Genomic DNA, 22,655 nt, shown 5'->3' with positions numbered 1-22,655 from the left:
CTGTGACACAATACTCCATTCATATAAAATAATCAGATGCACAGCTATCCTCCATATGAATGGCAATGTTTATTGTCATCTGAATAAATAGAGTAGATGGAGCAAATGAAAATATGATGTGAAGGCTACACATGACTGTGAGTTCCTTAAAACATCAAAATTCTTTAAATAGTTTCGTAAGAGGACCAAATACTCTTTGGGGTTTTTATTTCTCAATATTCTACCTTATTTAATCTTAAAAGGGCACATCTAGCTGGGCCTGGTGGTGCACACCTGTGATCCCAGCAATCCAGAGGTTGAGGCAGGAGGATCATGAGTGTGAGGCCAGTCTCGGCAATTTAGTGAGACCCTCAATAACTTAGCCAGACCTTGTCTCAAAATAAAAAGTAACAAGGGCTTTGGATGTACCTCAGTGCTAAAGCACCTTGGGTCAATCCCCAGTACCAAAAAATAAGCTGGGTGAGCTCGTGCATGCCTGTAATTCTAGCATCTTGGGAGGCTGAGGCAGGAGGATCTCAAGTTCAAAGCCAGCCTCAGCAATGCTGAGATGCTCAGCATTGCTGAGGTGCTGAGGGTCTGAGGGAGACCCTGTCTCTAAATAAAATACAAAATAGGGCTGGGGGTGTGGTTCAGTGGTTGAGTGCCCCTGAGTTCAATCCTCAGTACCCACCTCCAAAATATATACATCATAAAAAAAAAAAAGGCACACCTTTCTTCAGCTCAAAAAGTGTTTTTATTTAACCATCTCAATTCAACTTTTTAAATATAAATTTTAGGCACTTATCAAATACAAATATTTATTTTGTTCCATGGCAAGTCTTTTAATTCTATTAATTCATTAATTCCTTTAACAAAGTTACTGACAAAAACCAAGAGCAGGCCTAGTTTTGGACATAATAACTGTTTCTATAAGAAGTGTATTAAAAAATATTTATTTGTGTATACTGTAAGAGTTAACTTTGACAAACTGGTATGTCTAATACATTTACTATTTAACATGATATTAAAATTATAATTCAAAATTTGATCTCTGTCACATGACTGAGACCTATCTTCTTTTTTTTTTGCCACTGATTAAACTGCTTGATGAAACAGTCAAATGTATTTTGTAGATAGATTTCCCCATTATAACCGAGACTACTCGCCTTTTTTTTTTTCATCTTTTTCTAAACACATTTCCTAGCCATTAGTTGGGGTCACGTGACTGAGTCTGGCCAAACAGCACCGGAATGGAAGCAATGAAGTACAACACACTTCCAGATTAGGCTCACACACAACTGCCACGGGTCTCTCCTTGTTCTCTGCCCCAACACAGCGGGATACAGACAGTGATGGAGCAAAGCCTGAGTGGACAAGACTGGATCCCTGGTAGACTGTGAGGGAGACAACAACCTTCCAACCCATGCACCCAGCCACACTGTGGCGTGAGCAGGAAGCAAGGCTAGATCTCTGTGTTACAGCAATTAGCTAATCCTAAGTAATGTATTTGGTTTGAGGAAAAGTCTAATGAGATTTCTTCTTTAAAAAGGATGAGACTAATAGAATAACCGGACGAAATGAAACACATTAAGTAACCGTCCCCGATTTACTGCCTGCACAGCATATCCTGACAGCAACTAGAGCAGCCTGTGGGTGTAGGAGTGGGAGAAGTCAGACAGCAAACTGGAGGAAAAGGCATTTCCTGCTGCTCTGCCCAGAGCAACAGTGGTCCGCTTTATGCTTTGAATACAGTCCTTGCTGCTCTGTCACTGTGACTTAGTTTTAAGATGGACATGTTTCTTTCTCTTCCTCTTTCCCTGCTCCTCCCTGATCTCCCCTCCCTAATCTCAACCTACCCTAATCTGTACCTCCCTCATCTCAGGGGAGATTGGATTACCTTTCTTCCCCATTTTAGGCAGAGTTATCTGTCCTTGAGCACACACTTACCTCCGGAGGGAAGTAATTCAGTTTCAGGGTTGGCACCAGAAGAGCTAAGGAACAAGTGTCTCCCAAATTAACAAGTGAATTCCAACTCCTAAGGGAGCACACCTGGAATGTAGCCTTTGAATCACCTCTTTAAGAACTCCTTGTTCCCCGTGATGAGGAGAATCACAGACTCTGGGACACGAGTCACCCCGTGCTGCTTCTTTACTACAAAGCAAAAAAGTTTCGTTTTTCTTTTTTTCAGCACCTTGTCTTCACCATTGGATTAGGATCAGGGACAAGGACTGAGCTTTCCATAACACAAATGTCCCATCTTCAAGTCCCTAAGCTTTTCCAGTCTGGCTGGAGCAAAGATGGTGCAGCCTTGGGCACAACCCTCTTCCTTTTGGCCACGGTGGGAACTGAATTTGCATTCACTGTTAGAGGATCTTGGAGCAGTTTGTTTTCCAAGTGTAGGAAGCACTCACTTTCCCAAGATGCAGAAGATAAAGCCTTTAAAGGTGATTTACTTCATGTCTCCCCAGGCCCTCTTTACCTGTCCTCATTGTGGTCGCTTTTCCTTAAAGGAATAGATGACCTCGATTTGGTTCACCTTTATCTGTTCTTTAACATACCTTTTCCTTCCTCCATAACTTTGTTTCACTAAAAATCCCCCCGTCTCACAGTGCCACGCACCCCTTCCTTCTCTTACTTTTTGACTAGGAACGTACTCTAGTCCTATGCCAAACAAACAACCATGTACACACAGGAAATGACAAACAATGATGATCATCACCTTAAAACCCACTGACTAAATCTGCTCCCTCAAGGCTACAGTGTAACTTTTTTTTCCACCTCTTTAATTCCTCATTTATGGATTATCTACTCCCTCTTTTGATCCTTAGTGACTTTGTAATGATTACTATGGCAGTTGTTAAATGTTGTTTGTCTCAAATCTAACCATATGTATGGTTTGGAGGCACAAATATGGAAAAGGATTTTTTGAGGACTTGGCAAAGTTGGGAGAAAGACAGAGATGAAGATAATACACCTCAGGATAATTTTTTGGTTGTCTAAATACATTCAAAAGGCTATGTTGGCCATTTGGCACATGCCTGAAAATCCCAGCCCTTGGGAGGCTGAGGCAGGAGGCTCACAAATTCAAAGCCAGCCTCAGCAACTTAACAGGCCCTAAGCAACTTAGTAAGACCCTGTGTCAAAATAAAAAATGAAAAGGACTGGGAAAGTGGCTCAGTGGTTAAGCACCCTTGGTTCAATCCTTGGCTTAAAAAAAAAAAAAGTTATAGTTTGCCTCTTATCGTTCAAAGGCAAAATTAATACCATTTTTAGTACTGAAGAAAAGACTTCACAGAAGGAATAACATTTGAATTGAATAGGCACTTTTGAAAAGTAGACAGGGGAAAGTGGCTATTTAGGCAGGAGCAACAGAATTAACAGAGGCACTGTGACAGGAGAAAGGCACCGCATCTAAGAGAAACAAGAAAGTTGAAGCAGCAAGAAGGAATCTGAGGTTAGAATGAGGGAAAGGCAATTGAGTAGGTTTGAGTCCTGTCCTGAAGGGTCTTTAATGAATCTGGAGTTTTATACTATAGGAAATTTTAAGTAGGAAAGAGAAATGATCTTGTTAGGTCAGTCAGCCGTAAACAGGTGGATAGGGGAAGGACAATAAAGGGCAGCAACTCGCGGGAGTCCCATAGGTCACAGGACTGAAGATAATGGAGAACTTTATCAAAGCAGGTCAGAACAAAAACCGTACCAGGCAACTCTAATACCAGCTCGGGAGGAAGGAAGCTAAGCCATAGCTCTCTCTGCTCCAGAGATTTTCAAACAAAATTGGTAGGAAAGTGGATTTTATTCAAAGGCATCTTTGGGGAAAGATGGAAAAAAAAAAAAAAAAAAACCTTCATTGTTTCAAAGGTTCCCTCTCTCCAAATGCCCTGGAGGAAGATAGCATTTAAAAGGGGGAAGGGATGTACAGGGACAAAAGACAGGCTTTGAGAAGGCTTCGCTTCCAGGAATTTCACAGGTTTTAAACTCCTTCCTTATCAAGTCAAAGGGAGCAAAACTCCCTGGGTGGGCATCTACACCTTCCAATTTCAGAGTGGGGAGGCTTCTAAATTCAGTCTACCTCAAAGCCCAATAACCTTTCAAAACCTCAAGTGTATAAGGACCACATAGACACCCCCCGCCCCCACAACCAGTGACCTTGTAAATCTTCCTGGAACCTCTCTGAATTCTCTATCTTTCTAATAAACTCCTGCCTGCGACTGCATGCAACTCTTCTAAAATTCTTCCTTGGAGATTGCAAGAACTGGCAACTGAGAACTTTTGCAGCCGCTTTGGTGCTATAAGCAGGTCTCACTCTGTTACAAGTATGATACACTCAGAATTTTATAGTGACAGCATATATAAGCATAGAGGAGCATCTGCTTATATTAAAAAAAAATCAGGAAAAGGGAAACTAATCAAGGCCATTATGAAGTTCAGGCAAATGCACTGGAGGTTTGGGGTAAGGGAGTAGGAATGAGAGAAGATGGTTCAGCTTTTTGATACCTCAGAACTTAGTGCCTGGCCAAATCAAGGAATTAAAGAAAAGATTAAATACAGGTCCTTAGATTTCTTCTAGGATACTTTGATAGATAGCAATGGAAATACATGAGAGTTTGGTGACCAGGAAGAGCACAGAGGGAAAGTGATCAATTCTGTTTTGAACATGTGGAAATTGTTAGACTTGACTGTGGGACATCTGGATGAGTTTGTTGAGGGCATAGAAGTGGCATTTGGAGGTGAAGAGGTGGAGTTTGGATACAGAGACTTTGTAGTTATTACTGATAACTAACTGACGTACTGATAAGCTGATCATTTATTAAATGTGAAGTAGCACAGTACTTGTTCTTTCTTTAACCTTCCTGACTTACCATGTCCTTCTCTGTAGTAACATCCTTGGATCAAGTTCCTCCTTCTATACCTTGATTTTTCTGTTTTTCTTCTCCTCTTATTAATGTGACTGTGAAGGTTCCCAAGGCTTTTGCTGTTTTTGGTATGAGCTTCTTCCCATGGACCCTTTATCTCTAACACTTCACATACTGAATATATACGAGACCTAGTCCATAATTCCCGCCTGACCATTACCCTTAGCTCCAAATGTCCTTTCCACTAAATTTTCTGCTCATCACCATATGTTCAAGATGAAAATCCATGTCAGCAAGGTGAACTTCCGGTTTTCTTTTGTTTCAGAATCGACTACCTAATCCATTCTGCATATCTTTGCCAGGGTAATCAAGCTTCAGAAATCAATCTGACCTATCATTCGCTTGTTCAGAACCTGGTTGCTGACAGAATCCCCACAGTCTAACAAAAAGTACAACTCATTTTGGCTTTGTAGCATCTGTGTGCTCTTATTCCATTTTTTTCCTCCGACTCAATTCTCGTTTTCCTACTTTACAATACCCCGGTCAACATGGCTTTGCTCTTCTTTCTTCAGCCCATGTTACAATTTGCTGCCTCCTCTACGATTCCTGTTTGATTTCCCATGTCCTTGTAGAACTGAGGCTGAAATGTGAACAGGGTAGAAATCGAAATGCTTTTTCATGACTAGGTGAAAAGATCACTGCCTGCTTCGCCACACATTCTTTTACCTCTTGTGAAAAGGTGATGAATTTGAAAAGAAACATATTTCAGTGAGAATATATGTGCAGGTATTATGCTGAGGTAGATCATGACCCTTGAAAAAAACACTTCTTTGTTATTTTGGGGGCATTTGTTCTTTATTAGAAGTAGAAGCCTGAGGGACAAAAAGGGGTCAAGCCAATCACAGTGCTGCAGAGAAAATGGCCACTCGCTTCCCTAAAATGGAACTAGGGCCACAGGATAGCAGCCAGGTGGTCTGCTTGCAAGTTCCTCATCTTGTTGAGAACAAGGTGACATCTGTGCAGCCATGTTGTATGGACAAGCTATTTTGGGAACTGGCCCATAAACGCCCCCAGGAAAGGGCGCGCAGGTCCTACCCTCAAGAGCCAATTACAGGATAAACAGGACATACTAGGCCCCCCAGGATTTATCAAGGCTGTTAAGAGATACCTGTCCGAGAAATGGGCCAGCTGCCCGGAAACCTTATCTATCAAGGACAAGGGGGCCTATCCCCGACTCATCTCCTGCACAGTTCACCCCCTCTCTCCTCCCTTCTTCCTCCAGGACCATTCAGTTTTGGTGGGACCCAATGAGATTCAAATAAATTGGCAGGACCCAATCAAAGAGGACAAATGTTTAGCGGTTCAAATGTTACCAATAATATACAGGTCTTTGTATGTGAATGATTGGAAATTTCTTAAGTAGAGTGCTTTCTCACCCCTGGGGGCTGTTCCCCACTCAGCCATCATAGAGGTCTGAGAGGCTGGTTTGCAGTCCAAGCTCGAGCTTGCAATAAAACCTCATTGTGTGTCTTGCATTATCGTGTGTGTACTTTGACTCTGTGGGGATTGGTCGATATTGAACCCCAACAATCTCATTATCTTGCCCAACTAAAACTGGTTTGATTATGATAGGACTCTGTGTTGAGAAATGATCCTCAACACTTGATCACATTTGTGCCAAATTTTGTAGAAATGCTACCTCTGGAATTCTCTGTATTGAAGTGCTGAGTTGGGCCAGGCACAGCGGCACATGCCTGTAATCACAGCAACTTGGGAGGCCGAGGCAGGAGGATCCCAAGTTCAAAGCCAGTTTCCCAAATGAGTGAGACCCTAAGCAACTTCGTGAGACCCTGTCTCAAAATAAAAAATTAAAAAAGGGCAGGGGATGTGGCTTAATGGTTAAGTGTCCCTGGGTTCAATCCCTGGCACCAAAACAAGAAAAGAAATACTGAGTTGGCTCCAGGCGTGCATGTACACACACACACAGACACTCTCGCACGCACACCTTCCCCTAAGCCTGCCTGTTGCAGGGACAGGAATATGCCTCACAAAAGGCTTTCTTTTCCTAAGAGCATGTGTTAGGCTAAAAATGGAATGCAAACTTTGCACCTCCTCAAGCTGCTGCTTCTATTTCCAGATTTGTCTAGGAGGGTCACTTTGCTCTTCATCTATTCTCTTTGTTTGCTTGTGACTCCTTTTAAATCTTTTTTTTTTTTTTTTTTTTTTTTTTTTTTTTCAGTGCTGGGGGTTTTAAACCCAGGGCCTTGTGCTTGCAAGGCAAGCACTCTACCAACTGAGCTATATCCCCAGCCCCTCCTTTCAGTCTTGAAAAGTGCTAGCTTCTGTCCCATAGGGCAAGGAGAGAGTAAACAAGACCTTCATGGGCTTCTAGATGGCCTCAGTTTCAGAACACCAACCAAGGTACAGAAAAGACTCTGAATCAACCTGGGGCTTGGGCGTTCATGACCTAACAATGGCAAGATTTATCTGACGGGCTGGGGCTGTAGCTCCGTGGCAGAGCGCTTGCCTAGCATGAGTGAGCCACTGGGTTCAATCCTTAGCACCAAAAATAAATAAAATAAAGGCATTCTGTCCATCTACAACTACATAAATAAAAGATACGTGTGTCTATGTGAACGATCAGGGGGCATGGCAATTACCAATGGCAGAGCACTTTGTGGAAGGTTAGAGTAAGGAAGCAATTAAGCGGTACTGTGGTGTGTAAATGGCTTTTGAGGTGTTGGTTTACCTAAAGGTGTGGGATCCTAGTAACCATATATATACACCATCTGGCTATTTCAAAGGTCATAACACATTCTGCAAAAAGCTAAGGTAACTAAAAATTGATATAAAAAATACTGTATAAGACTGGCACAGTTGGGCAAGCAAATTGGCAAGTTGTGCTGTGTCAACAAGAGGGAAAATCAGTCTTTATGCAAAGACACACAAACCACAATAAACCTCATTTCCTCATTAAGTTTCTTAGCTTCATGTATTTTGCTATAGTAATAAAAATCTTCTAATACACGTTACTTTAGGAAGCATATAATAGCCTTCCCTCTTTTGCTTAAGCAAAAAGTTAATTTCTATTAATTTTGACCTTTTCTCCAAATTGTGACAAAGCTACTACTTTTGACTTCCAAAATTTTTTTGAAAAAAAAAAAAAAATCTAGCAAGATTTGACTATCAGGATCTTCTACAATTAGCTTCCCTTTTTAAGTGACTTATACTCACGGTTAGTAAAAAAAAACTGAATTGCATAATAATCATATATGGACCATTATTTTTCTTTCTTTCTTTATTTACTTCAAAGCATTAGAAAAGTGCTGATCAGCACCAAATGTTTTCTTTTCCTACCTCTATTTGGCCAACTTGTTTTAAGATAGACTTTAATAGCAATTACCTCCTAGTAAGAGTCAGAACCTCTGGTAGCAGGTGGTGCCCACCTCTGCCTACAGAATTCCAGCCCCAACAATCTGTTCAGAATTGCCGAGAAATCAATAGAATGTGCTATGACTCAGCCTGTTAAGTAGGAGGGCTGTTATTGTTATTTTAACTCCTGTCAGCACATGTGGGCAATTCTCCTGTTTCTGGTCTCTACTTAGCCAGGAGAGATCCCTCTTTAAAACTTCACTTGCAATAGGTTCTTGATCATAAGAGAGTGTGGGGCATGGGTAGGACTACCCTGCCAGGTATAGTAGAGAGAGAAGAGGTTTCATTAAAAGCACATCCATTATCCTAATTCACCAATAGAATTTTAGAATTCGTAATCTGCCACGGAGCAGCTCAGGGCTGATGAGGTGTTCATCAGTGTGAGTCAAGGTGGTGATGAGTCAGAGGGGTGGTAATACTAGACTTTCATTCTTTTTTCCTTAGCTGATATGGTGGGTATTGATTGTGGTCCTACTGCTTGTTTTTCTCTTGCCAAGTGTTCTCAACAATAAAAATAGTCATCAAGTGCTGCTCCTAGGAATATTGGGAAAAAAAAAAAAAAAAACAAAACAGACAAAATCCCAGCCTACTTTACAAAACAATTGTTTGAAAGTATAAACTTCACTCATCTACAAATGATGAAAATAAATCTATTCTGATGAGAAAGTAAAATCTACACAATATTGGGTTGTGGCAAATCTTAGTAGTATTAGTACTTAATGACTGTAAGATATAATACTCTCATATTTTCGGCTCTTCAAATGATTTTTTTTTTCATGTCCATCTACTTTCTTTCTAATTTATCTGTGTGGATTTCTTTCTTTTCTTTTTTCTTCTTTTTGTTTTGTAGTGTAAATTACAATGCAAGATTATAAATCAGCAACATAAAGCTTTTCTTTTTCTTTTTTTGGGGTCAAGGATTGAACTCAGGGACACTTAACCACCAAGTCACATCCCCAGCCCTTTTTTGTTTTGAGACAGGGTCTGCTAATTTGCTGAAGCTGGCTTCAAACTTGGCAATCCTCCTGCTTTGGCCTCTCAAATTGCTGGGATTACAGGAATGTGCCACTTGCCCACTATAAAGCTTTTCATAATGCTATAAAATCCTGGGCCAAAAATAATGCAGTGCTTTGGCATTCCAGAAGTGAAGATGGGCTCTGTTAGGACAAAGGGCAACCCATATCACTGACATGCATTAAGGGTACTGTCTGTGCAAAGCATCTACCTTTACTACTGCACAGGAACCCTTGCCTACTTAGTCATCCCTTCAACAAGTGAGGATTCACCAGGATGGGTGATGGCTAGAGGTGCTGGTGACACAGTTCAGAAAATAACACGGTCCCTGCCTTCAGCAGGAGGAGATGGTATTGAGATGATGTCAGGGAAGCAGAACATGCCAGTTTATATAGCACCTTGTTGGTATAGTAGGAGTGTGGGTTTAATTATATTACAGGTAGCCATGGGTGAATTTTAAATAGGGCTATCATATCAATTAAGATTTTTAAAAAAGATCACTCTCATTTCTATATGGACAATAGACTGCAGAAGAGGAAGACAGTGCAGGGGGGCTGCTACAGTATTAAAAGTGAGAGACAATGGGTTTGAATGATAGAGGTAGAGATGATGAAATGTGATCTTGACAGGTATGAATTGCTACTGCAAAGATCTACTATGAGGCTTAAAGAGGTTAAATAATATGCTCCTAATAGGTTGTTGAAACTGGTGAAAATCATTTTTCAGAGCTATTAACGACTGCACTATAATATTTAAAGGGAGTTTTTAATGTGAAAAAATGCTAAATCTATGAGTTACTAAAACTCAAACTTCAGGGACATAGATCATCTTTTATATTTAGAATTACATGTACTATATCACAAGTATTTGATTCTAAATTTGGTACAATATGGTACTAGCAGTATTAGCAACTGAGTGCAAAGGACTTCATTTACCAAGCATTTTCACTCCTATTACCCATTCGGTTTAATATAACTGCTATGGTTAGGTGATATCAAAGATAATCATGTGTAACAATGTGAAGATAACTGCACAATAAAAATACCTACTTAAATGGTTACATTTGCAATATCACTGAATGAACTTTTATATTTCCCATTAGCCCGTTTTCTCATTTTAGGTAGATATTGTGTCTTCTTTGCTTTTTAAACATCAGCCCCAATGTGCATAACAGGATCTCAATAAATACTGGTAGAATAAATGAAATTTCCACTTATGTGTCAATGGATTTTAGAATTAAGTGTAATGTTAGACAAAAAATTGAAAAAGACTTTCTTTAACTTCTCCCATGATTTTTAAGAGAATAACAGCAATTGACATGAGCCCCCCCCCCAAAGTATTTTTCTTTTAAATATCTTAAATTTCAAAGGTAGTATATACACTATGGGAATAGTCAGTATTTCATCTGTGGGGAAATAACCCAGATTACAGTTATTATGTTATGGCAAAACAGTGAAAATTATGGGTCCCATTAGATTAGTAAGATCCTTACAAGTCAATTTAAAAAAAAAAACAAAAAAAAACAACAACAAAAATCATGTTTTTATTTGGGAGAAAAAAAAATATATATATAAACAAGCAGGATTGGCATGATATCATAGATGAAGAACTTTGGATTCCTTACACATAAACCCCAAACAGACCTTGCAAGTCAGGATTAAACTATTTCAGCGTTAAATTTTTAAAGCGTTACAAGTTATTTAGAAATAATAATATACCAAGCATGAGAAGATTAAAATATTGAAATGAGTCAACCGTGTAACACTAAGAATAAGGGAGTCAGACCTTCATGTATCAGTATGAGTGAATCTAAATGTAATGGGGGAGGGGCAGGCAAGCTGCAAAAGAACATCTTAGCTTGGTGCCATTTACGGGCACTCTTAGGACATAAATAATTGCATGACATTTGGTTCATACACATGTCACAGAAGTATTAGAACACACTTAGAAAAGTCACAATATCTTTAACACTGGGAAACCTCTTAGAAAGATGGGAAGGAAGATAAAAACAAACAAGGAGCTGGGCGTGGTAGCACACACCTGTAATACAAGGGACTTGGAAGCCTGAGGCAGGAGGATCTCAAGTTCAGGGACAGCCCGGGGAATTTAGCAAGGTTCTAGATATTTAGTGAGACACTGTCTCAAAATTAAAAAGATAAAAACAAAACAAAACAAAAAAAAAACATAAAAAAGGGCTGGGGATGTAGCTCAGTGGTAAAGTGCTCCTGTATTATTTAATCCCTGGTTACCCACTGCCCGCACAAAAAAGGCCAAAACAACAACAACAACAAAAAAAGAGAAACAAAGAAAGAAAGAAAACAAGGAGTGGTTTTTTTTTTTTTTTTTTTTTTTTTTTTTTTTTTTTCTGTCTGTGATAGTTTATTTCTTTAGAAAAGATTTTAAGATAGCTGAATGTTAGCATTTGTTTAATTTAGGTGGCAAATATTTATTATAATTTTAATATGTTGCTTGGAAAGTTTTATTAATTCTTTCTTAAAAATCAAGCTATAAAGAAATAATAAAAACAAAAAAGCACTTCTGTAGCCAGTTTAAGATTGTATATTGTGCTTCTGATAAAGACAAATTAAATTAAAATACATTTCATAGAATGAGAAATCATTCATTTATAATATTTTTGTGTTTTTATTCTGCTTTTATCATAAGGATTTCAAGCTTAAAGAAAAATGGAAAAATCAAAGTTTTTCCTTGTAAAATGACCTAAAAATGTTCCTTTATTTACTCATGAAATAATTGTCTATGTGATACATACAAATATAATTTGCCTTCTATGCATTTACTGCACTTTCAGCAAATGTTCTCTAGTTTTTTTCTTCCATAAATTCAAATAGAACCTCATGCTCCTAACACATAAAATGGGCATGATCCTTGTAACTACCTCAGAGGACTGTTGGAAGGAATAAATGAATTAAATTATGTAAAGAAAGTATGTAGGAACAGGCCTGGTGTGTACTAGGTGCTGAGGTCTGATTGATCTAGTAAACCATAGCAGAGACCTTTTCATCCTGAATTAGTCCAAACACTATGAAGTGTGCTATCTTAATGATTAAATCAATTAGCTATGGAGTTAATAAATGTATTTCTCCCTTACCAAAATGAATTGATATTTACTTTAAGATTTAAAAAAAAAAAAAATGGTACTGGGGACTAAGCTCAGGGATATTGCACCATTGAGCTACATCCTGGCTCTTCTCCTTCTTCCTTCCTTCCTTTATTTATTTATTTATTTTGAGATAGGTCCTTATTAAGTTGCTGATAGTCTTGCTCAATTGCCCAGGCTGGCCTCGAACTTGGAGTCCTCCTGCCTCAGCCTCCCACTGAGATTACCTAGGTGTGCCACTATGCGTGGTTTATTTAAAGACTGTTTTTTTTTTTGTTTGTTTGTTTTTTGTTTTCAGAAACAAAGTTAGTAAAAGTTGCTTTTCACAATTTTGGGTAACTCATTCATAGTAGAGATAGTAGGGTCTTACCTATTCAAGGAAGTGGTAAGGTAGTCAAGTTTGTAATGTTGTGTCCTTAGAAGGTCGATAATATGTTCTGGTTTCTTTCTGTTAAAAAAGAATTAGAAAGTTAATAATTGAATCCCTGACACACACACATTGAATACATCCTGTAACTCAATATAAAACTCGACTCCTTCAATTCAACCTTTTTTATTGGGTAAGTGTGTGACTACTAGAAGGATTTCATGATGGTTCTTGATAGTCCTCAGATGTTGAGCATTTATAACCTGGTAGTACTATCTCAGAGGCCTGAGATAAAGCACTGAAGATACTAACTGGTCCATGTTTTATCTCACCATTAGCTTAACTTCAATGATGCTTCTGAGTACTAAATCCAAGTTTAAGAGTAAATTTCTAAATTGTTTTCAGCTAGGAAATAGCAGGCAATTGTACTCTCTTCAGAGGGAATACATTTATCTTGATAAATCTTTGTTTAATTATATCCAGTAAGCTTTAAAGGACTGGGCCTGTAGCCCAGTCTGCATTGATGCTATCCAGCACGGGGTGGAGAGAAATTTTCCAACAACTGATTAAATTTTCTCTATTGAGTACTAAATTTATTTTGACATTCAGAATCCTAAAAGTCTTTCTGTATTAGTAGTTCTCCTTAGAAATGCCATCTAGAGCCACACAGAATACTTCTTACTGAAGTGGTACCTAGAAATAAACAGAATTAACTAGAGGGCACTAGGCTTATTTTCTGTGTCATAAACCACTCAGGTTTAATCATCGTATCTGCAGGGAGGACCAGAAAGGATGAATGATACAAAGCTGTTTGCAAAGCTGAGGCCCCAGTTTGAAGTCTGGCTCTTAAACAATAGGGGTATCTAAATGGTAGAGTGGACTGTACTGTATGCTCAGGGAAGGAGTGACTGTACAGGTAAAGACACTGAGACTAAAACTGTGACAGCTATTAACTCTTCTTTGAGACCAAGCAGGAAGTGCAAACATGGAAAGACAGATGAAGACAGCACAGTTCTTCTCTATGACGCTTTAAAGAGTGATGTAAGCTTGGCAAGGCGGCACACACCCGTAATTGCATGACTTGGGAAACTGAGGCAGGAGAATTGCAAGTTTGAGGCCAGCCTCAGCAGTTTAGTCAGATCCTGTCTCAAAATAAAAAAAATAAAAAGGGCTGGGAATGGAGCTCAGTGGTAGCGTGGACTCAACCTATGAAACCCTGAGCCCAAATAAACTTTTCCTCTTCTCGATTGTTCTTATCAGGTAATTTGATCACAGCAACAAAAAGTTGAACACAAAAACTATCCTTAAAATATTTTTACATGGGATCCATTACTTTGAGACTGGAGTGAGGCAGAAATGCATAGCAGAGGCCTTGGTGGAAGAAAGCTGCTCGGCTCAAGGCTACCAGGAAGCAGAGAAAGAGCACGTGCCAGGAGCCAGGGACAAAATATATTATCCAGGGCACACCCCCAGTGACCTTCCTCCAGGTATACCCCACCTGCCGATCATTACCACTCAGTACATTACTCCTTCCAAATTATTATTAATTCATCAGCACATGAACCTGTAATCTCAGTGATTTGGGAGGCTAAAACGAATGGATTATAAGTTTGAGGCCAGACTCAACAACTTAATAGCAAACCCTCAGCAATTTAGTGAGACCCTATCTCAAAATATAAATAAATAAATAAAAAGGACTGGGGATGTGGCTCTGTGGTACAAAAGCAAAAAACAAACAACAACAACAACAACAAAATCTATCAAATACATTAACTCTCTGATAAGGTTACAGCTCCTTAATCTAATCATTTCTCTTTGAAATATTCCTGTATTGCCTAACATGAACTTTTTGGAAGAAAATTCCTATCCAAACCATAGCAGTTTTCATTACAAGAAAATTAAACTTTCTAGGTTGATTTTAGAACAAAAATAAAATGGTAAACTAGCACTGGGTCTTGTTCTGATAGAGCATTTGGAAATTTAATAAATACTGAACCAAATATCATACTTTATTTTTTCATTAAATTCCATGTTTTCCTTAAATACTTTAAAGATCGTATTTTTGTACATTTTTACCATTTTCAAGCAAGCATCCATGCATATAAATAAGTGTGCAATTATATGTTATAAATGTATGTGTATGTGTGTGTCACCAGAGTAAAAATGAGAGAAAAAGGCATTTTTATAGAATAGGGATTAGCAAACTATGGCCCATGAACCAAATCCTTCATACCACTGCCTGTTTTACTAAGCACAATGCTACACACAGCCCCACCCATTCATTTTCCGTGTTGGCTAGGGCTGTCTTGATGCTGTACTGAGTATTTGTGACAGAGACAGCATGGCTGGCAAATCTCAAAATGTTTACTATGCAGCCCTTTAGTTAAACTTTGGCCAACATACCTGATATCAAAGACCATGTTGTTCGTTTGAGTAATATTGAAAGCAATGATTTTAAAAAATCCTTATAGTCTTTTCAAAAGTTAACTGATTAGTTATACATGAATGAAAGTGATATTGTAGCTCTAAACACTTACAATTCAACTTCACCCAAGGGAGTTGGAAAATTGTTGGATGCAGTGGTACAAGCCTGTAATCCCAGTGACTCAGGAGGCTGAGGCAAGAGAATCTCAAGTTTGAGCTAGCTTCAACAAATTAGCCAGATCTTATCTCAAAATTGAAAAAAAGTTAAAGGGCTGGTGATGTAGTTCAGTGATATAGTACCCCTGGGTTCAATCTTCAGTACCACCCCCGACCAACACACACACAAGGGAAATTACTGGTGAAAGCATGTGATGATTATTAGAAGTCAGGGTACCAGTACCGGTTAATCACAAAAAATTGCCCATTTACTCCAGAATCTTCACTTTTATGGGGGTTTTGTTTGTTTGTTATAAAAATGAAAATGATTATCTTTTTTTCCTAAATTTTATTTCCTGAGAAAGAGATAAATGCCATCTGGGATTTATTTTAAAAAGCAATTTACAAACAGTTCCATAAGGTACATAAAATTGAATAGTCATTTTAAATTAACACAGTGCAGTTATTCCATATCCAAAGGACTAAATCACTTTAACATAGCTTTTGTTATGAATAGTATTTGGCATCATTTTAGTATTAGATACATTACATAGAGTGGCTGCTACATCCCTAAAAAAAATTAGCAAACATTTATAGATCTTTCATTGTGTGTGCCAATGTTTTGAGCACATATATATTAATTCATTTATTCCTCACTATCAGCCTCTATTATTATCCCTAGTTTACAGATGAGAAAACAGGCCAAGATGAATTATGTCCATCTCAGCAACTACCAAGTGGCCAAACCTTTCAACTGTTTAGCACCTCCTAATAGATGCTGAGAGTCTGTTTCAGGTCTTCAGCTCTGGCTTAAGACAATAACAAGCAAAAGGCTTGGGGCTCCTCTGAGAAGCACTATTTCATCAATGGCAACTTTCAATCTACTAGAAATACTTAGTAAGCACATTTACTATTCAGCATATTGGGCTTCTTGGACAAATTGAAATTTACTTAGTTGTGGTCTGCCCCTTTCTCCAAAATTGCTCTCAGACTGGCTTATGTCACTTTGCAGAGCTCTAAGGGCTGGATGTAAATATTGTAGAGAATCATGACTCTCAACTCCTGATAAAGTCAATTGCTAAGCACATTTAAGAGCTAGCCTGCACAAGATAGAGAAGAGGATGTATATTGTGCATTAGCATCAAAAAGCAAGGTGCAGTTTGGCGTGGTGATGCACGCCTGTAATCCCAGCAACTTGGGAGGCAGAGGCAGGAGGATCACAAGTTGGTCAGTGTGGGCGATTTAGTGAGACCCTGTCTCAAAAATAAAAAATAGAAAAGGCTGAGGTACAGCTCAGTGGTAGAGCACCTGTGGGTTCAACCCCATGTCTCTCTCTCACACACACACACGCGCGCGCGCACACATACACACACACACACACAGCACGATGAAAAACTCAAAATAGATAAACACCTATTCAGCTATAAACAAAATCACCTTCTATCAGCTGATTGCTCAGATAAATGGATGTGCTTTGCAATGCTCTGAGGTTGTATGTATTTGGCTGTGGGCATATTTATGTGCAAGTTATATGCCCCCTAGAGCACTGAGGGGAGAATGATAAATTGGTACAGACTTTCACAATCTTATAAAAAAAATATGCCGCGATGCAGTTTTCTTAGCTGATGTCAGAACTTGTGTTTCGTCAAACAGCAAAGTCACCAAGACAGAATCTTCCCTAGATTGTTGAACCAGAATTTACTCTTCATTTGCTTTTGAGACATATTGTAGTTATTTAATTTCATGTTTTGATACTTTGTCAGATAAAACACTGAGCATATGAAGTTACTGGAATCTCTAATGATGTTTCTGGAGGCTCCGCCTAACCTCAGAGAGGCGCTTTAGGCTTATGGGGTAGGTTGTCAAATACACAACATTGTTCTCCACCCTTTCTACTCCTCCGTTCATGTAATCCAGTACACTTGTCCAGCATAACCTGATTCCAGCTACTGAGAACTGCATTGCTAATACAGTTGGGAAAATATCTACTATCACCTCGGTCTTGAAGTTAAAAAGCAGCTGCCAAAATAGAGTCATTTAGCTTAACCTACTACCAAACCATTTCTATTCCCTAATATGTTTAGAACCAGTTCATTATCTACTTATTTGTGAGTAGAAAAAAGTCCTGATGAACCAACCTGCTGCTAATGGTTGAATGGATTAGAGAATGGTCTTTGTTGGAGTTACTGTCAAAATTCCTTTTGGAACCAGGGTGGTAGTACACACCTGTAATCCCAGTGACTCAGGAGGACGAGGCAGGATGATTCCAAGTTCAAAGCCAGCCTCAGCGACTTAGTGAGGCCCTAAGCAATTTAGTGAGACCCTATCTGAAAATAAAAGACTAAAAAGGGCTGGGAATGTGGCTCAGTGGTTAAGTGCTCCTGGGTTCAATCCCAGGTACAGAAAACAACAACAACAAAAACTTCCTATTAGGAGAACATTGTTTCTTGCAAAGGAAACCTCTTTCAAATATATACTTGAACAAATGAAGAACTGTTAACAGAATCCATATTCAGCTGAGCAGAGTATCTAGGTAAGGTAGACACTAAGAATTGCGCACTTTCATCTCCAAACCCAATAGTCCAACACTGTTGCTGAGGACTAGCAGGCTGCGTTAAGCTGATTTAGTAGAAATAATCTACTCTTGTCCAAAGCACCTCAACATAATCCAAGGCAGTAAAAATAGCATACAAATAAGTGAAATATGAAGAATCAGATTAATCATAGAAGTCAGGCTTAACAGTCTCAGAGGCCTTATGTGATAAAGGTTTATGTCCTGTTCACACAAATTCTGATAGGAGCAGGGAGCAACGCCAGGCCACCTCTCCGCTGTGTAGTGACCAAGCTAGCTGGGTACATTATCCTTGTGGCCCAACTCAAGGTCTTCAGGAGTACAGAAGAAGGGGAAGAAGATATTTGGAGAGCTGAACTTTGGCTCTAAATGCTTTGATGAGAAAGTGGCACACATCACTAACTCTCCCTCCCCACTGAACTTTGCCATGGCTTTGCTTAAATGCAAGTGGTGGAGAAACATGGGGGATAAATGGATATTTTGTGATTAGTGAATATCTTGATCTTAAGGGTGAAAGAGGCATGTTGAGATTGATACGATAGCTACTTTAGAGGCCTTTCTTGTTGAAAAGAAGTAATGACGTTAAGTGATATCAGCCTTGAACTTATTTTGCTAAGTTATTAACATAGGCTGACTCTGACAGTATGTACATAAATGTAAATATTTTATTTTACAAAGAAAATATGAATCAGCACTGTGGTTTACAGAACTTTGGGCAGCAATGGGGTACATGTGTCACTGTTTTTGCTTATTTAAATATTACACTGCAGTTTTCTGTTCAGAATCAGAATATATCCAAAGAACTATAACACTTCTTTACTTGACAGAAAGCCATCTGTTCATTCGTTTCTAATTTCAGACAAACACCAACTTTTTTATTTTTATTTATCTATTTTTTTAAAGTGATATAAATTTGTATAGATTTATCATATATAGCATGATGATTGAAATATATATCCTGGTGGACCAGCTAACCCAAGTTAATTAACACATATATTACCTCACCTAGTTGTCCTTTTCGTGGTGAGAACACAAAATCAACTCTCAGTATTTTTCAAGAACACAATATATTGTTATTAACTATAGTCACTATGTTGTATAATAGATCTCATGAACTAATTCCTCCTATCTCACTAAAATTGTGCAATCTTTGGTCAACATCTCAATATCCACCCTCCTATCATCTCAGGACCTGGAAAACACCACTCTATTCTCTATTTCCAAAGATACACAGTTTTAGGTTCTTTTCTTTTTAGATCATAAGGTATTTGTCATTCTGAGCCTGGCTTGTTTCACCTAACAAAAAATATTCTCCAGGTTCATCCATTTGTCACAGATGACAAATTTTTTTTTTTTTTTTTAATGGCTGATCAGTATTCCACTGTGTGTTTATACCAAAATTTCTATACCAGTGATGGACACTTAGGTTGACTCCATATCTCAGCTACTGTGAATAGTGTTCCAATAACCATGGGAATGCAGCTGTCTTTTCAATAGATTGATTCAATTTCCTTTGCATGTACAGCCAGTGGTGGGATTGGTGGATCTATCGCAGGCCTATTTTTAACTTTCTGAGTAACCTCCATACTATTTTCCATGATGGCTGTATTAATTTACATTCCCAGCAATAGTGGGCAAGAGTTCTTTTTTCTACATCCTCAACAGCACTTGCCATCTTGTCTCTTTGATAAGAGACATACTAACAGAACTTCAACCAATTAAAAATAATAGAATAAATTATGCAGATAAAATGATGTGGTATAAGAAGATATGAAACTGGAAGAAGGCTCAAAGGAAATGAGCAGGCTCACAGGTTACCAGACCTAACTTGCTGGGATTTCGTTTAATGATTTCACTCTTATCTTCACAACCCCTCTGTTATTTATTTATTTATTTTCCTTTTGATACCAGGGATTGGACCCAGGGATACTTAATCACCAAGGTACATCACCAGTCCTTTTTCCTTTTATTTTGAGACTGGGTCTTGCTAAGTTACTTAGGACCTCACTAAGTTCTGAGGCTGGCCTTGAACTTTCAATCCTCCTGCCTAAGCTTCCCAAGTAGCTGGAATTACAGGTATGCACCACCACACCCAGTACAACTCCTCTTTCAATATGACCAAATTGAAATTTTTAGGCTTAGCCTCACACATTTTATATTGTGAACATGCCCTGTTTTTTTTTTCAGCTCTGTCTTCAACTTTGTACTCTCAAAACCCTCACATCTTCTTGAACTAGTTCTTTTGCAAACCTATTAACCGCCTTAAATTCCATCTTCATATTTTCTCCTCTCTGCAAAGTCCTCTTCTTTTTCTTTTATTTTTCTGCAGTTCTGGGGCTCAAAGCCAGGGCTTCACATATGCTACACAAGTGCTCTACTACTGAGCTACCCCCGCAACCCCTAAAGTTCTCTTCTTTCTCCTTTTCACTTGGTTATCTCTTCTTGTCCCTTCCTCCTTCCTTTCTTCTCTAGGTTTGTTAACTTCTTGCTCAACTGAGCTTCCTTTCTGTAAGAAAACTCCCCAACCACCTCCAGAAATGTCTCTATTCACTGTATGGCTATGGTTTTTCATACTTATTTGCATTTCACGTGAACTACCTTATGTTCATTAATTAATTAAGGCTCCTTGAAATTGGAAAAAAAAATTCTACACTTGTCCTTTTTAGTCTGTTTTATTTCAATCCTGCAGCCATTTAGTGTTTTTGTGGTATTTTTAATTAAAGATAAATACATAGCGGGATAAACAAATCAAACCATATGAACACACACACACACACACACACACACACACACACACACATACACACTTTGACCAATGCTGCCATATTACAAACCTATCTCAGAGGGGGTTATTATTTATATCTTGTCATGGACTGAATTGTATTCCAACATCAACATTCATGTATTAATGTCTTAACCTCCAAGGTGACTATATTGGAGATAAAACCTTTCCAGAAGAATTTAAGGCCAAGTGAGGTCCTAAGGATAGAGCTCTAATCCCATAGGTGTGGGTCCTTATAAGAAGAGGAGGGAACACCACAGCTTTCTTTATCACTCGAGGGGTTCCTCTAAGCCCTCTTCTTGGCTAGTCCTTGTCTTTAGTCCTGTCCTTACAATTCCAGCTAGGTCATTTTAGAGAGAATCCTCCACCTTTTACACGTGCTCACCCTAGATAGTTGATCAAGTCCCTCATACCCCACATGTGATGTCAAAGTCTTCGGCCTGCCTTCAGCAAGAATCCACTTCAGTACAAGAATGACTCGACCCTTGATGTCTCCTCTAAGTAATTTTCCACCCACTACTCCCTTATTCTGCTCACTGGTTATAAATCTACAATCATCTTGAGAGTTGAGATCAACCTCTGTCCCCCATTACAATATATAGCAAGATGGTGGCCATCTGCAAGCTGGGAGCAGAGGTACCATTGGAAACCCTCCCTGATGGTACCTAAATCCTGGACCTCTAACCTCCAGAACTATGATTTTAAAAATTCCTATTGTTTAAGCTACCTAGTCTACAATGTTCTTCTATGGGATGCTGAGCAGACTAATCCAGATGCCTACCATTGTCTATTTTTGTACCCAACAATGTGTATTATTTGCCTAACGTCTGCTCCACTCCACCCCTACTATCTGTGTACTCTAGAAGCACAGGGAGCATTGTCTTTTGTATATACTACCCTACTAGTGGGAGTTAGGCTGGCGTCTTCCCCTCCCCTGTCTGGTAGCAAATGCTTGTTTAGTACCTGTTGGACAAATGAATGAACAATTGAGGTGTGTACTGCAGAAAATGGAAAGGTGTGCCTGGTACTGGTGAGTCTTGTGAGTATGAGCCCCTGTGTTCTAAGCAATGGAACCTCTTTGTGCCTGGTCTAATGCTTTCCTGATTTGTAAGTAGATCAGTAAAGGTCTAATGAATATGAATGATAATCGCTTTTTTTTTAACCACTCTGACTAGAAATTAATTACGTTTTGTCTCTGAAATGAAAACTCACGCTTGGGATACAGAGCTGTGTTGAGACCTTGGCCCATCGCTCACCAGCTGTGTTCTGGGCAGGCCTTCTCACTTTTTGGATTTTCAATGTCATCACTAAAACCAAGATTACTAATGAGACTTCCTTTATAGAGTTGTTGCAAAGATGAAATAAAATCATGTACTTACAGAAAGTGTTTTGAGAATTGTGGGAAACTGTCAAGTATCAGTATCAGTCTTCAATAGTATCTTTTCACCAGTTAGCACCACTCTCCTCTCTCATGAAGGGACTATGCATTAATCTGAGCAGAAACCCTTCTGTTCATGCTAATCTGTGGTTTCTTAGTTTCAACACATCTCTCTAGTTCTACTTAGCATCCAAAAGCCTTTTGTAAATTCTTAAGACATAGGGTGTCTTTGAGAAGGATCCTGCCAGAGAAAGAAAGCATTTCATTCACTAATGGCCCAAAGTTCACCTGCTGGGAGCCATCTGTCAACCTGCAGCAGCATACAGAGATTTCATCCAGGAGGCATTTGGCTGAACCCTGGTGACAGAGGATCAGGCAAGTTCTGAGGTCTAAAGAGGTCAGAATTCAGCTAGCTGATGATGCTCTTTGCCCGAGTGCCGAGATTCCTGAATGCTTACAATTTGGACAGGTACGCACTTAGAAGAAGGAGACATACCCTATGCCAGAGAAAGGACTATGCTAGAGTCATCTGACTAGAAAAATGAAATTTTAACAAATCTTCCTTTTACCCTGAACA

General features: G+C 38.9%; 1 protein-coding gene across 27 annotated transcripts in view; it reads right to left on the bottom strand.

Annotated features, from left to right (window-relative positions):
• The window catches only part of MAP2 (microtubule associated protein 2), a 314,502-nt gene that overhangs the window by 127,616 nt on the left and 164,231 nt on the right, over positions 1 to 22,655 (bottom strand). For 25 of the 27 annotated variants that reach the window (XM_079134618.1, XM_079134597.1, XM_079134623.1 and 22 more), the window contains one exon: positions 12,770 to 12,847. The exons of the other annotated variants lie outside the window; for them this stretch is intronic. The gene's annotated coding sequence lies outside the window, so the exon portion shown is untranslated. The remainder of the gene's footprint in view (positions 1 to 12,769; positions 12,848 to 22,655) is intronic. 27 annotated transcript variants of the gene reach the window in all.

This window comes from Sciurus vulgaris (genome assembly GCF_902686455.1).
Source record: "Sciurus vulgaris genome assembly, chromosome: 3".
Lineage (NCBI taxonomy): Eukaryota > Metazoa > Chordata > Mammalia > Rodentia > Sciuridae > Sciurus > Sciurus vulgaris.
This window is presented reverse-complemented; position numbering and strand designations above follow the sequence as displayed.